Below are 13,789 nucleotides of genomic sequence, written 5' to 3' on the forward strand. Positions count from 1 at the left end.
TCATGAATCCAGAACCTTAAAAAATCTAGCCTACAGCTAGAACCCAATATTTCAGAATTCAAACAAAGACTTTGGAATAGCTAAACACACACAAAGAGGCACACAACCCAAAGCAGTTATAGAGATGTGCATGTCCTAGTCAGGAGAATCTAGTAATTTTCCAGGGTGTACAGGAGCATGACTCATATACAGAGGGAACATGAAATGCAGAGCCTGGGGCCACCCAGAAGATAATTAGCCCATCTTAGAATTTTGATCAAATGCAGAATGCAGAAGCTGGGGATTGTGAAAGGCTGAAAGTCATTTCAATGGGACATATTCATCGAATTGCCATAGAGAGAAATTTTCAATGGAAAAAAATGAGGCAAATAGGTTGAAATTCTAACCTTTCTCTGTGACTGACTTGGTGACAGTCCATACAGAGAAGATTCCAGTATTGTGACTGTGTTTCATTCTGTATCATATTAAGACTGAAAATCAAAATGGAGCTGTACAAAAGGTGGACACATGGACAAATAGATAAGGATGACCAGAAAAGTATACAACAAGGATGTAGGAGCACATTCTAAAAGGCTAAGGTACAAGATGACTTGCACCTAGCAATGGACATAAAAGGCAATAAGAAGTGGAATTATAAGCACATTAGCAGCAAGAAGAAAAAAATGAAAGAGCAGGTCAACTATGTAGTAGGGGACATGAGCTTATAAAGAATGACATCAAGAAGGCTGACAAATCTGCACAACCACCATCCCAATAAAACAACTTTCTCATACAATAACCCGAAACACATATAGCCTCTCAATGCAGCACACACCCACACAAATCAACCCAAATCTGCCAGCATAACAGAACACTCACAGAAATCATCACAACCACTCAGACTGCAACTCAGCCAGAATACAAAATAAATGTAATCACACATAGCTCACAACCAAAACACAAATCCCTTCTTTACCACACGCAAAAATCAACATAAATGTTTCAGTTCAACACATTCTACACATAAATCAATACAAACAAATACGCAACTTCACCAGCACACACAATAACCCCAAACATCACTCTGAACACCAGACTGTCTATTGAGTCTGTATCACATGACACAAAGAGTTATAAGAATGGTTCAGAACTCTTTTTCTTCAGCATATCTTCAGGTTCCATTTTCAGTGGGATTCATGGTCTGTTGTTGGCCAGTTTTTAAGTTCTCATCCATTTGGTGATTCTTTAATACAAATTACCCTGGTGTGACAGCACAGGCTTCCATCTACTAGCAAATGAATAAGCCAACTGCCTGCAATCATAGAAGCCTGCCACAGTAACCTGGCTGAGAGGGCAGCTAAAGAGGAGGTAACATTTGGAAGAAGAAGGTCCTCAGACAAATTTGGAAGAAATAGCTCTAACTTTTAAAAGGCTTTGATTAATCACTAATTAATCACTAATGGATGAAAACTGAGGTATCACCATTCTTTCCCCTCTGTGCCAGCCTACCTCCCTCGTTTTGCCTACCATCAAAATCCTTTAACTTTCTGTTCTTTTTTTTTTGTCTTCTTTCTGTTTTCTCAACAGTTTCATTTTCTGTGGGAAATCAATAAAATATAAATACATCAAGAAATATAAAGAAATGTGCTCACTTAATAGTTCATTACAATGCCTGGGTTAACATGGAAAATAAATGAAGATTTAAGCATATTAAGGAGTTAATTGGGAAACAATTCCTCTTCCACTTACCCCAGTATAGATTAGGAATAGCTGCACTGAAACCAAGAGAGATGCACTGCTTGAAAACTGGGGTAAGTGAGAGGAGAAGGACATTGAAAGAGAGGTGTCTTCTTCTCCTTCTATTGTTTAATGTCCCTCTATAAAGTCCTACCTAATGAACCTGCACAGACACAGATTATCAGTTTCACAGCACCATTCCCCATGTGCTGCATTACAATCACCTTTATATGCTTTGGTGCCCATATGGAAATTGTTCCCAAAGAGAATCTACTGTGGCAGTGCCAGACAACCGGAGCCACCTTTGTAACAAACAGAGAAGAGGTCAGCGTTCTGGAACAATACAAGGTTTTCTCCTACATCTGATAGAGGGATCGGTTTAGAATGGACAGTTTCAATCTGTAGGGGCTGGAAAAGCTAAGACTGAGCTGACAGGTCATCAGACAAAGCAGCGGAGAGGCCCAATATGATTGTGGTTCCCAAGGCATTGCTTTCCAGTGACTGAGCTGTTGAGTGGTGCCATGGTGCTGTTATGTGGTGAGGACATGTCGATGCAGCATCGGAATGAAGAGAGATTAATAAAACTGGAACTTTAGGCTTGGAAAAGAGATAACTAAGGGGGATATGATAGAGGTTTATAATATCATGCATGACTGGTGTGGAGAAAATGAATAAGCAAGTTGTAGTAAGTGAAGGCCCTGATAAAGGCCCAGTATGAGGCCTGAGGCCTGAACTAAAGTAATGATCAAGACTTTGCTAACATAAAGCAGAGTGAATCTGTGAGCCAGAGGCAGGCCCTGCTCGCAGAAGCTGGCAAGGAAAGGGCTGATGCTGCAAGAAGATACGTACCTAAAAGGTACTGAACACTAGAGATCAGAACATTCACATACTTGCACATTCCACACAGATAACAAGGAACAGGCCGACCCATCCCAATGACAGGGGCAAAAGGGTAATATGATGGATAGAGTTGTTTTGATCGAACCAACATGTACAAGGTGAGAGATGGCACTTTGCTACGTGGAGGGGTTGTACCTTACTACGTAGAGGGGCTGCACCTCAATACGTCAGGAGTGATGTGTAACTTGTTTGTACCTGTGTATAAAAATGTATCCCTGGGGCGATGTCTTTGCCCGGCCTAGGGGGCAGTGGAAAGTCCCGCCACTGACTGAGCCGAGTCCATTGTCAAGAGGCACTCTGTCGCAGTATGCCTGGTAGACTAAGTACTCTACGGGGACCCTGCAAGTGTGACCGAGCGCAATAAACCTGGCCGACGTGCCTTCATACCTTACTAGACTCTGTGGTCATTGGGGGTTCTCTTCGAGTCTGCTGTGTCAGCTATTTGCGCAAAGCTGGGACGGCACACAGAGGGAACGCACACACGCAGCCGAGTGATACCAACAGAGAGAGAGCAGAGCACCACACTGGTAGCATCTGACAACACACTTCTGACAACACATGTGTTATTTACTCCCTTGCCTAAAACAAGAACTAGGGGTCACCACATGAAATTAATAGGCATCAGCTTTAAAACAAACAAAAGGAAGTATTTTTTTCAATCTGTGGAACTCCTTGCCAGGGGATGTTGTGAAGGCGAAGACTATAACAGAGTTAAAAAAAGAACTAGATAAGTTCATGAAGGATAGGTCCATCAATGGCTATTAGCCAGGATGGGCAGAGATGATGTCTCTAGCCTCTGTTTGTCAGAAGCTGGGAATGGGTAACATGGTGTGGATCACTTGATTATTACCTGTTCTGTTCATTCTCTCTTGGGCACCAGGCATTGGCCACTTTCAGAAACCAAGATACTGGGCTAGATGGATCTTTGGTCTGACTCAGTATGTCCGCTCTTATGTTCTTATGGTAATATTTTTTCAATATCCCAAAGTTACTAAATCTCTTCTGCTTTCATATACATGATTTGTATGATTATGATTCCCTTGGGGCTTTTCTCTGATTCATCTCCTTCTTTTTAATATTTGTGTTCTGCATTTGCTGCTCAGAGTTGCTTCCATGTAAGGCCAATATAAACCTTTTGCCATCTGCTCATCACTGTCATAATTTGTATCTTCCTTGGCATTGTTATATCACATGATACCAAAGCTCAGGGTAGTCTCCAAACCGTGACCTGTTATGTATATTTCAGTTTTTTTTATTTTTATATAATATAAAATTCAAAACAAAACAAAACAAAAGATATAGTTGAAACAAAATGTTCTGCCATAATCAAGACAAAACAAGAGAGTAAAAAAGATTCCTCAAAAGTATTTTTGAGATTGACAGTTTCCAACAAGCATCTGTGTTTCGATAGCACTGCATTTCCTGATGGAAAAGTGTTCCAGTCAAAGGATTTTTTAAAATCATTTCTGGTGAAGCTAATTGTCTTATTACCATGAGGAAGGTCACATTTAAATCATCATACTGTTCTTCACTCCCTCCCAGCCCTACTTTCATGCTAAGCACTTATCCGTAAAGACGTGGGCCTGCACGAGGTCTAAGATGTCCTGTGCACTGGCCTCACCAGACATCATGGGCAAGCATAGGACATGGACTGCATATCTACAATGCCTGGATAGAGAAATGATAAGAACACATATCAGTGGATAGGAACCACAGGCACCATTCCAACATGACCATGGTTAGAAGTCAGGAGTCCTTGGCTTTCCATTCTGCCTTATGTCTCTGTTTTCACATTAGTTTGATGAAATTTTAGAAGCACACAGCATAATGAAGTTAAGTGTTGTCTCTGGTCCTCCACTTCTGAGTCATGCAGGGTTCCAGGGAATTAATCCCCCAAAGCACTTAAAGAATGGACATGTATAGATCTCTTCCTCAAAGCTATACCCCTTTGCTGCAACTTAAGACCACAATTAGCTATACACAGCTCATCTGAAGACAGCAACAGAGGGTTTGACCAATAGATAACGCTGAACAATCTATTCCCCTTATTGACCAGCAGAACTTTGAAGTTGGGTTAGGAAATACATTATAAATCAGGGATCATCTACAAACTCCACCCCAGGTAGATTAATTTATGTAATCATATTTTATTTATTTTACTTTTAAAATAAATGAAATTAAATTAAACACTGTACATCCCAAAGATAGCAATAACTCCTTCCTACTTCAAAAGTGATTTAACTCTTGCCTCCTGATGCTAACTTTAAAGAAGGAAGATAGAGTATGCCAGTGAAGAGGATCTAATCTGGGAGCATTCCCATTGGAGAGGTACTAGAATGTTTTGTAACTAATAGAGCTAATTCAAAAATTTTTGATGTAACATTTTCCTATTGGAAAATTATGTTTTTTTAAATCTCAGTGTTTCATAGGTATGTGTCTAGATTTTTGATGGGAAAATTTTGACATGATTTGGAATCAAAATGGAGTATTTTATTCAACTTTCTCATGCTATTTCATTCTAAATTGAATATTATATTTAAGGAGACCCAGGTCTGCATCTGCATCATCTCAGGGCCTTCTGGCTGCTGTGTTCTATTGAGCGGTGACTCCAGTGCTGAATCCAGGTATAACCTGAGAAACAAAAAGCATTTGTGAAGAAAATTATAAGCAAAACATTTCAATTAGTCCCTCAACCTGGCATTAGTATGTCTCTCTCTCTCTCTTTGGAGGTACGTTGACACTGCGCACTTCTTTCAGCAGTATGTAGAGTAGATACATGGCTTGTTCCCCAGCATGGTTACACATAGCAGCGTAGATGGTCAGGCACTACATGGTCCTCTACTCACCCAAGCAGTGCCTCTCTCATCTGCAGGGCTTCTTTTAGCCAGATCGTGTCCCACTGCCTCCCTGCTGCCAGAGTCTTTCACTGCTGCCGAGCCTTTCACTTGCATTTTTGCCACCACACTGTGGAAACAGACTTGTTTTTCACTGTGGTGTGTAGCTACACATACCCTACCTGTCACTGCAAGTGGTTTGCAATGTAGACGTACCAAGGCGTGAATTTCTAACCACAATAAAGGTGTTATCTTGAAAGATGTATCTCTGACTTTAACTGGGTCCAGGGCCGGCTCCAGGCATCAGCTAAAGAAGCCAATACTAAGGGGAGGCCCTCCAGCCGCTGTTGGGTTGGCAGGTGCTGGTCTTCGGTGGCAATTCAGAGGAGGGTCCATTACTCTCTCTTGGAGCGAAGGACCAGCCACCAAACTGCTGCTGAAGAGTGGAGCGGTGCGATCGTGCTGCTGTGGCTTTTTTTTTTTTTTGTGCTGCTTGGGGCAGCAGAAAATCTGGAGCTGACCCTGACTGGGTCCTGCACATCTTAACTTTAAAAATAGAGGTTGGGATTCACAAAAGGGTGCAAGGAAGTAAATTGGCTAAACCCTACTGAAATCCAAGGGAGTTAGACAACTAGTCACATTAGGCACTTTGAAAAATCTCTGTATTTATTTTCACAGATGCTTAGGCCAGGAGAGATCACTGGGATCATCCAGTCTGTCTATCTGTATAACAGAACTTCCTCCAAAAACTGTTGATTGAATGAGAGCAGATCATTTATAGAAATATCCCATATTGATTTAAAAATTGATAGTGATGGAGAATCCATCACAACCCTTGGTAAATTGTTCCAATGGCTAATTAGCCTCATTGTTAAAAAATTACACCAAATTTCCAGTCTGAATTTGACTAACTTCAATTTTCAGCCAGTGAATTATGAAAGTATGGGTCTTCTGGATCTGAAAACCCACACTGGAAACCCACGCCAATTTTTTTTTAGATTTCAAAATCTGGATGCAATTTTCCTAGCTCAGTTCCATCTCTAATGGAGGCCTGGTCTACACTACGCATTTATCCTGATTTTAGCAGCGTTAAACCAAATTAACCCTTCACCCATCCACACAACGAAGCCCTTAATATCGATATAAAGGGTTCTTGATACCAATATCTGTAATCCTCCCCAATGAGGGGAGTAGCACTGAAATCAGTATTGCCATGTCGGATTAGGGTCAGTGTGGCTGCAATTCCATGGTATTGGCCTCCGGGTGCTATCCCACAGTGCACCATTGTGACTGCTCGGGACAGCAATCTGAACTTGGATGCACTGGCCAGGTAGACAGGAAAAGCCCCTCAAACTTTTGAATTTCATTTCCTGTTTGCCCAGCGTGGAGAGCTGATCAGCACAGGTGACCACACAGTGCTCATCATCGCAGGTAAACATGCAGTCTGAGAATAGAAAAAGAGCTCCAGCATGGACCATACAGGAGATACTGGACCTGATCTCTATATGGGGAGATGATTGCATGCTAACAAAACTCTGTTCCAAAAGACGAAATGAAAAAACATTTGAAAAAATCTCCAAGGCTATGATGGAGAGAGACCACACCAGGGACCTAGTACAGTGCTGTGTGAAAGTTAAGGAGCTTAGACAAACCTGCCAGAAAACCAAAGAAGCAAACAGAAGGTCCAGGGCAGGGCCACAGACATGCCACTTCTACGCTGAGCTGCATGCAATTCTAGGGGGGTCTGCCAGCACTACCCCACCCCTGACTGTGGATTCTGAGGCGGGGGCAATCTTAGCCATGCCTGAGGATTCTGTGGACAGGAAAGATGAGGAGGAGGAGGACGAGCTTGCAGAAAGCACACAGCACTCGGTTCTCCCCAACAGCCAGGATCTTTTTCTGAGCCTGATGGAATTATCCTCCCAGACTTCCCAAGCCATTATCCCAGACAATGAAGCCATGAAAGGGATCTCTGGTGAGTGTACCTTTGTAAATATAAAACATTGTTTAAAAGCAAGAGCTTTTTAATGATTAATTTACCCTGAGGACATGGGATGCATTCGTGGCCAGCACAGCTACTGGAAAAGTCTGTTAACGTGTCTGGGGATGGAGCGGGAAATCCTCCAGGGACATCTCCATGAAGCTGTCCTGGAGGTACTCCAAAAGCCTTTGCAGAAGTTTTCTGGGCAACGCAGCTTTATTCCGTCCTCCGTCGTAGGACACTTGACCACGCCATGCATGTAGCAAGTAATCTGGTATCATTGCATGACAAAGCCTGGCAGCGTATCGTCCCGGTGTTTGCTGGCATTCAAGCAACATACATTCTGTATCTCGCTATGTTATCCTCAGGAGAGTGAGATCGTTCATGGTAACCTGGTTGAAATACAGGAATTTAATTAAGGGGACAGAGGTGGCCTTTCCTACTGGACTGTTTGCCTGTGGCTGAAAAAAAATCCTTCCCTGCAGTTAGCCAAGTGGTGGGAGGAAGAGGAGGGACGATTGGCCCTGAGCTTTTTCTCGTTTGGCTATCAGGGATCTTCCCTGAGATCAGCCACGTGGTAGAGGGCTTGGGGGGGTGGCTAGCAGGGATCTTCCCTGATACCAGCCGCGCAGTGGGGGGAGGGGTAATGTGATCATCCCAGAGAATTGGATGGGAGGGGTTGGTTTCTGCTGCTGCACGTTAACAGGAAAGATGCAGCACTCAACGGGCTTTGCTTGCTATTTGGGAAAGGAGGGCACTGGGTATATGAAGGCTGCAGAAGCCGAAAGACAGTGGCTTACCATGGCAGCATGCAAGCCGAATTCTGTTGCCCGGACCTGCATCTGTGATCTCTAACACCAAAGCCACAAGCACTCAATATTAAGATACAAAATGCGACCTTTTACTGTAATTACATGTGCAATGTAATGTGAATAGTGTTGTTCACTGTGGGAGAGTATAACCATTGTTCTGTAAAATGTATCTTTTTAAATACTTCTCTCCCTTTTTTCCCTCCATCCTGCAGCTGCAAATTTTTCAAGCCTCCTTACTCCGTTCTGAAGGCTATCTCAGATGAAGCGGCAGAAAAAAAAGAAGAGAGATGAAATGTTCTCAGAAATCTTAAAGGTGACCAGTAATGAAAGAATTCATCTGAATGAGTGGAAGGACATGGTATCAAATTACAGGAAAGATGCCAGTGAACGTGAGGACAGGAGGGTCGCTCGAGATGAGAGGTGGTGTCAGGAAGATCAGAGGTGTAGGCAGGAAGATCAGCGGTGTCTGGATGCAACGCTGGAGCTGCTGCGTGATCAAACTGACATGCTCCGGCATCTGGTGGAGCTTCAGGAATGGCAGCAGGATCCCAGAGTGCCGCTGCAGCCCCTGTATAACCACCCTCCCCCCTCACCATGTTCCATAGCTCCTCACCCAGACATATAAGAAGGCGTAGGGGGGAGGCTCCGTGCATCCGCCCATTCCACCCCCCTGGACAGCCCAACCAAAAGGCTGTCATTATTTTGAAAAAAAATGAGTGGCCTTTTCCTTCCCTCCTATCATCCTCCCAAACCCCACCCGGGATACCTTGTCAGTTCTCTCTCCTCTTTTTATAATGAATTAATAAAGAATACATGATTCTTAAATGATAGTGACTTTATTTCCTTAAGCAAGCTGTAATCGAAGGGGAGGGTGGGTTGTTTATAGGGAATGAGTCAATCAAGGGGGCGGGTTTTCATCAAGGAGAAACAAACACAACAGTCACACCGTACCCTGGACCGTGATGAAACTGGTTTTGAAAGCTTCTCTGATGCACACTGCTTCCTGATGTGGTCTTCTAATCACCCTGGTGTCTGACTGCGCATAATCAGCGGCCAGGTGATTTGCCTCAGCCTCCCACCCCGCCATAAAGGTCTTCCTCTTTACTCTCACGGAGATTGTGGACCACACAGCAAGCATCAATAACAATGGGGATATTGGTTTGGCTGAGGTTTGAGCAAGTCAGTAATGTGCACCAGCATCCCTTTAAACGGCCAAATGCACATTCTACCACCATTCTGCACTTGCTCAGCGTGTAGTTGAACAGCTCCTGACTACTGTCCAGGCTGCCTGTGTATGACTTCATGAGCCATGGAATTAAGGGGTAGGCTGAGTCCCCAAGGATAACTACCTGCATTTCAACATCCCCAACTGTTATTTTCTGGTCTGGGAAGTAATTCCCTTGCTGCAGCCATTTAAACAGAGTAGAGTTCCTGAAGATGTGAGCATCATGAACCCTTACCGTCCATCCCACGTTCATGTTGGTGAAACATCCCTTGTGATCCACCAGTGCTTGCAGCACCATGGAAAAGTACCCCTTGTGATTTAAGTACTGGGTGCCCTGGTGCTCCGGTCCCAAGATAGGGATATGGGTTCCATCTATCACTCCACCACAGTTAGGGAATCCCATTGCAGCAAAGCCATCCACTATGACCTGCACATTTCCCAGAGTCACTACTTTTCGTAGCAGCAGCTTAGTGATTGCTTTGTCTACTTGCATTACAGCAGCCCCCACAGTAGATTTGCCCACTCCAAATTAATTCCCAACTGACTGGTAGCTGTCTGGCGTTGCAAGCTTCCAGAGAGCTATCGCCACTTGCTTCTCAACTGTGAGGGCTGCTCTCATTTTGGTATTCTGGCATTTCAGGGCAGGGGAAAGCAAGTCACAAAATTCTATGAAAATGCCCTTATTCATGCGAAAGTTTCGCAGCCACTGGGAATCATCCCACACCTGCAACACTATGCGGTTCCACCAGATTCTGCTTGTTTCCTGGGCCCAAAATTGGCGTTCAATGGCTAGAACCTGCCCCATTACCAGCAGGATCTCTAAAGTGCAGGGGCCCGCGGTTCAAGAGAATTCTGTGTTCATGTCCTCATCACGCTCATCGCCGCATGCCGTAGCCGCCTCCTCCTCACCTGGTTTTGCAGTTCCTGGTTCAGCATAGACTGCACGAGAATGCGCGAGGTGTTTACAACTTCCATGACTGCTGTCTTGAGCTGAACAGGCTCCATGCTTGCCATGGAAGGGCTCTGCACATTTCACCCAGGAAAAATGGCATGAAACGGTGGTCTTCTGCTTTCACAGAGGGAGGGGTGAGGCTGTACCCAGAACCACCAGCGACAATGTTTTTTGCCCTATCAGGCACTGGGATCTCAACCCAGAATTTCAATGGGCAAGGGAGACTGCGGGAACTATGGGATAGCTATGGGATAGCTACCCACAGTGCAACGCTCCGGAAATTGATACTTGCCTCGGTACATGGACGCACACTGCCGAATTAATGTGCTTAGTGTGGCAGCATGCACTCGACTTTATAAAATCTGTTTCCAAATCCAGGTTTCTGTAAAATCGGAATAGCCCCGTAATGTAGACATACCCTCAGATAGGATTTGATCCTATAGGCTTCACTAATTTTTTACTTGATCTTTATACAGGCAAAACTCCTATAGACTCCAAGGAGATATTTGCCTGAGTACATCTAAAAATAACCTTGGATTTTAGCCTCTTAGGAGGTGGAGTACATAGAGAGAAAGAAAATACCTTCAGTAAAAAGGAGTCAGATGCCTCTTAAGCATTTTACTAGGATTTTCAAAGGAGCTTAAGAGAGTTAAGTGAGCAATGAAACTTTCTATGAGTGCAATAGCAACCTATTTTATTAGTGTTATAAATGCTCAATATAAAATCATACAAGTGTGGGACTGGAAGGGACTTCTCAAGTTTGTGGTCTAACCACTGGGCGATGAGATGTTTTGATATAGGAGCTGCCTCACTCTTTCTTGTTGAAGCTGTTCCACTGTGGATAATAGAGACAATGGGTCCAAGAGACAGAGAGCATGAGAATGATTCTATAGCCTGGTGGTTAGAGCACTTACCTAGGAAGGGAGTGTCATGGGATCCCCCCACAGGGTTCAGCTGGGGACTGTGGGACCACTTAATTCTCTCCAGCCTGGGCTGTCTATCACAATGCAGCAAACCCCTCCAGGCACTGTGATCACTCAGCACAACAGCATGTGAACCCCACACCCAGCTAGATTACATGAATGCTCCCAGAGCCGCTCATGAATCACACAGAGAAAGGCACCAGAGCCAAATCCCCGCAGTACTGTACCTCAGGAATATACCATCTTGCACTTCTCAAGATGGTCAGTACACATTTATTAATTGGTTCACCACTTCAACAATGGAAAGTGGACATACACCACCCTTTGTCAAACCTGAGTCGATTTGTCCAACACTTCATACTAACTCTCTAGTAAAGAAAGACAATTAAACAAACGTATTTACTATAAAAGATAGATTTTAAGTGATATTAAATGATAGGCAAAAAGTCAGAGTTAGTTACCAAAAGAAAAGAAAATATAAGCATGCACTCTACAGTCTCAACCCTATCAGACTGGGCAACAGTCAGATTAAGCAGTTTTTCTTATGGTACTGGATATTGCAGTCTTTGATGTAAAGATTTGTACCTTAAATATGGGCCTCTGTTGGAGTCTCAAGTCTTGTTCCATGTCTTTGTTGCTTGCAGCATAGGTGAGTGAAGGAGAAAGGCTCAGCCTGTGGCCACTGTGTTCTGTTTTATAGCCTCAGTCCCATGTACTTGGGGAACACAAGTCCAGGCATGTCTGGGGGCATTGCTGAGTCTCCAGGCAAGGTTGAGCAATTCCCCTGGTTTGGCCTCATTCAAGTGGGTCATTGAATTTAGCTCCTTGGCTGGACAATGGTTGTTGATGGGTTGTTGTCACCCTGACCAGGAGTTGGTCACTTTCCTTGCTGTTGGTTCTGGGGAGCTAATATCTGGCTGATTCCCCAGCTTACACATGTTTTAGTGACAACCATGTAACACAATTCTTATAACTTAATATGCATTAATGATAGACATATATGGACAGAGAAATGGTTTTCAACAGATCATAACCTTTTCCCTGATACTTCACAAGCCCTGCTTTATATGTTAAATAACATATAAAAATGAGGAATATGGGGGATTAAAGGGTGCTCCCCCATGGTAGAGAATGCCACAGGGAGTGGCCCAAAATCCTGTCCCCTTGATCTTTTGTTATTCAGCCCCAGTGGTATAGCTTCAGTAGTAGTCCCTGAGGGTGCTACATGTCTGAATATTCCATAATCCAGTGATTTCAACACTCCCCGAGAGGGTGCAGATTTCTGCTGAAATACTTTCTTCCCCTCAGGGGGGACTTCAAGAGGGGGGTTTCTTGTATCCTAAGGTAGTGCTCTAATCACTGAGCTAAAAGTCATGGGTTCATTCCTCTTCCCCCGCACTCCATCTTCTTCTAAAAAACACGTTAAGCTCCGAAATCAAAGAGAGGGTTCAGAGCTGAGCATCCCAAGCTAAGGTAGGTGCTGAGCTCCCTGAGAGGGGTAGCGCTTAGGTCACAGTCCTCTTCTTGGCATCTCCCATGGTCTAGCTTGGCCAACTCCCAGGATGGGGTCTCTTCTATGGAGCCCATTCTTAGGTGTCTATTCCTGCCCTTTCATTGCATAGGGGCCTAGGCACCTCATTCAGGATTTGTGGATCCCAGTGATTTTCTAGGCACCTGCAATATATATCTCAGCATTGCAATGTCTAATGGCTGGTCTACACTCTTTGCTGCTTTTACAGATCCAGACTAACATGGCTACCCCTCTGATACTACACTGAAAAGGCACATCAACAGACATGTAGCTATGCTGACCTAAAACCTGGTGTAGACAGCACTAGGTTGATGGAAGAATTCTTCCTAGCTTCTGCCTCTAGAGGAGGTAAATGACCTACAGAACCCCTCTCATTGCTGTAGTGAGCGTCTACACTGAAGCACTACAGCTGGGCCACTGTAACATTTTAAGCCTAGGCATAGCCTACGTCCCTTTGTGAATTTAGTCCTTTGTGCTCCCACTTACTATGGAAGAATCCGCTGGTGGTGGAACAAAGTGAGGCTATTACTAGCACTGAGGCACACAGGGTGAAAAATGATAAGCCATTCTAGTTTATTTGTTTAATATTCATCATGCAGAAGGAAAGAGGGTTGTATAGTGTTATTGTTGCATACAGCACAATGAAAACTATTTGGAAATTAAGAAATAAATCTTACCATTATAAATAACAGGCAAGATTCTAACAGAGTAACTGTGAAGTAACATCATCAGCTTCAGTAAAAACAATGAGGACTCCTTGTGGCACCTTAGAGACTAACAAATTTATTTTGGCATAAGCTTTCATGGAATAGAACCCACTTCATCAGATGCATGGAGTGGAAAATACAGGAGAAGGTATAAATACATGAAAATATGTGATTTGCCTTACCAAGGGTCAGGTCAATCTAAGGAGAC

The 13,789-nt window shown here is 43.8% G+C and overlaps 1 long non-coding RNA gene across 1 annotated transcript; it reads left to right on the forward strand.

Annotated features, from left to right (window-relative positions):
• Positions 1-1,356: 1,356 nt before the first annotated feature.
• LOC115643571 lies at positions 1,357-8,483 on the forward strand. The gene is made up of 4 exons (XR_003998350.1): positions 1,357-1,367; positions 5,161-5,166; positions 7,355-7,425; positions 8,456-8,483. It is a non-coding gene; the product is annotated as an uncharacterized LOC115643571 (long non-coding RNA).
• The last annotated feature ends 5,306 nt before the right edge of the window (positions 8,484-13,789 follow it).

The sequence above is a fragment of the Gopherus evgoodei genome, unplaced genomic scaffold (assembly GCF_007399415.2).
Source record: "Gopherus evgoodei ecotype Sinaloan lineage unplaced genomic scaffold, rGopEvg1_v1.p scaffold_62_arrow_ctg1, whole genome shotgun sequence".
Taxonomy (NCBI): domain Eukaryota; kingdom Metazoa; phylum Chordata; order Testudines; family Testudinidae; genus Gopherus; species Gopherus evgoodei.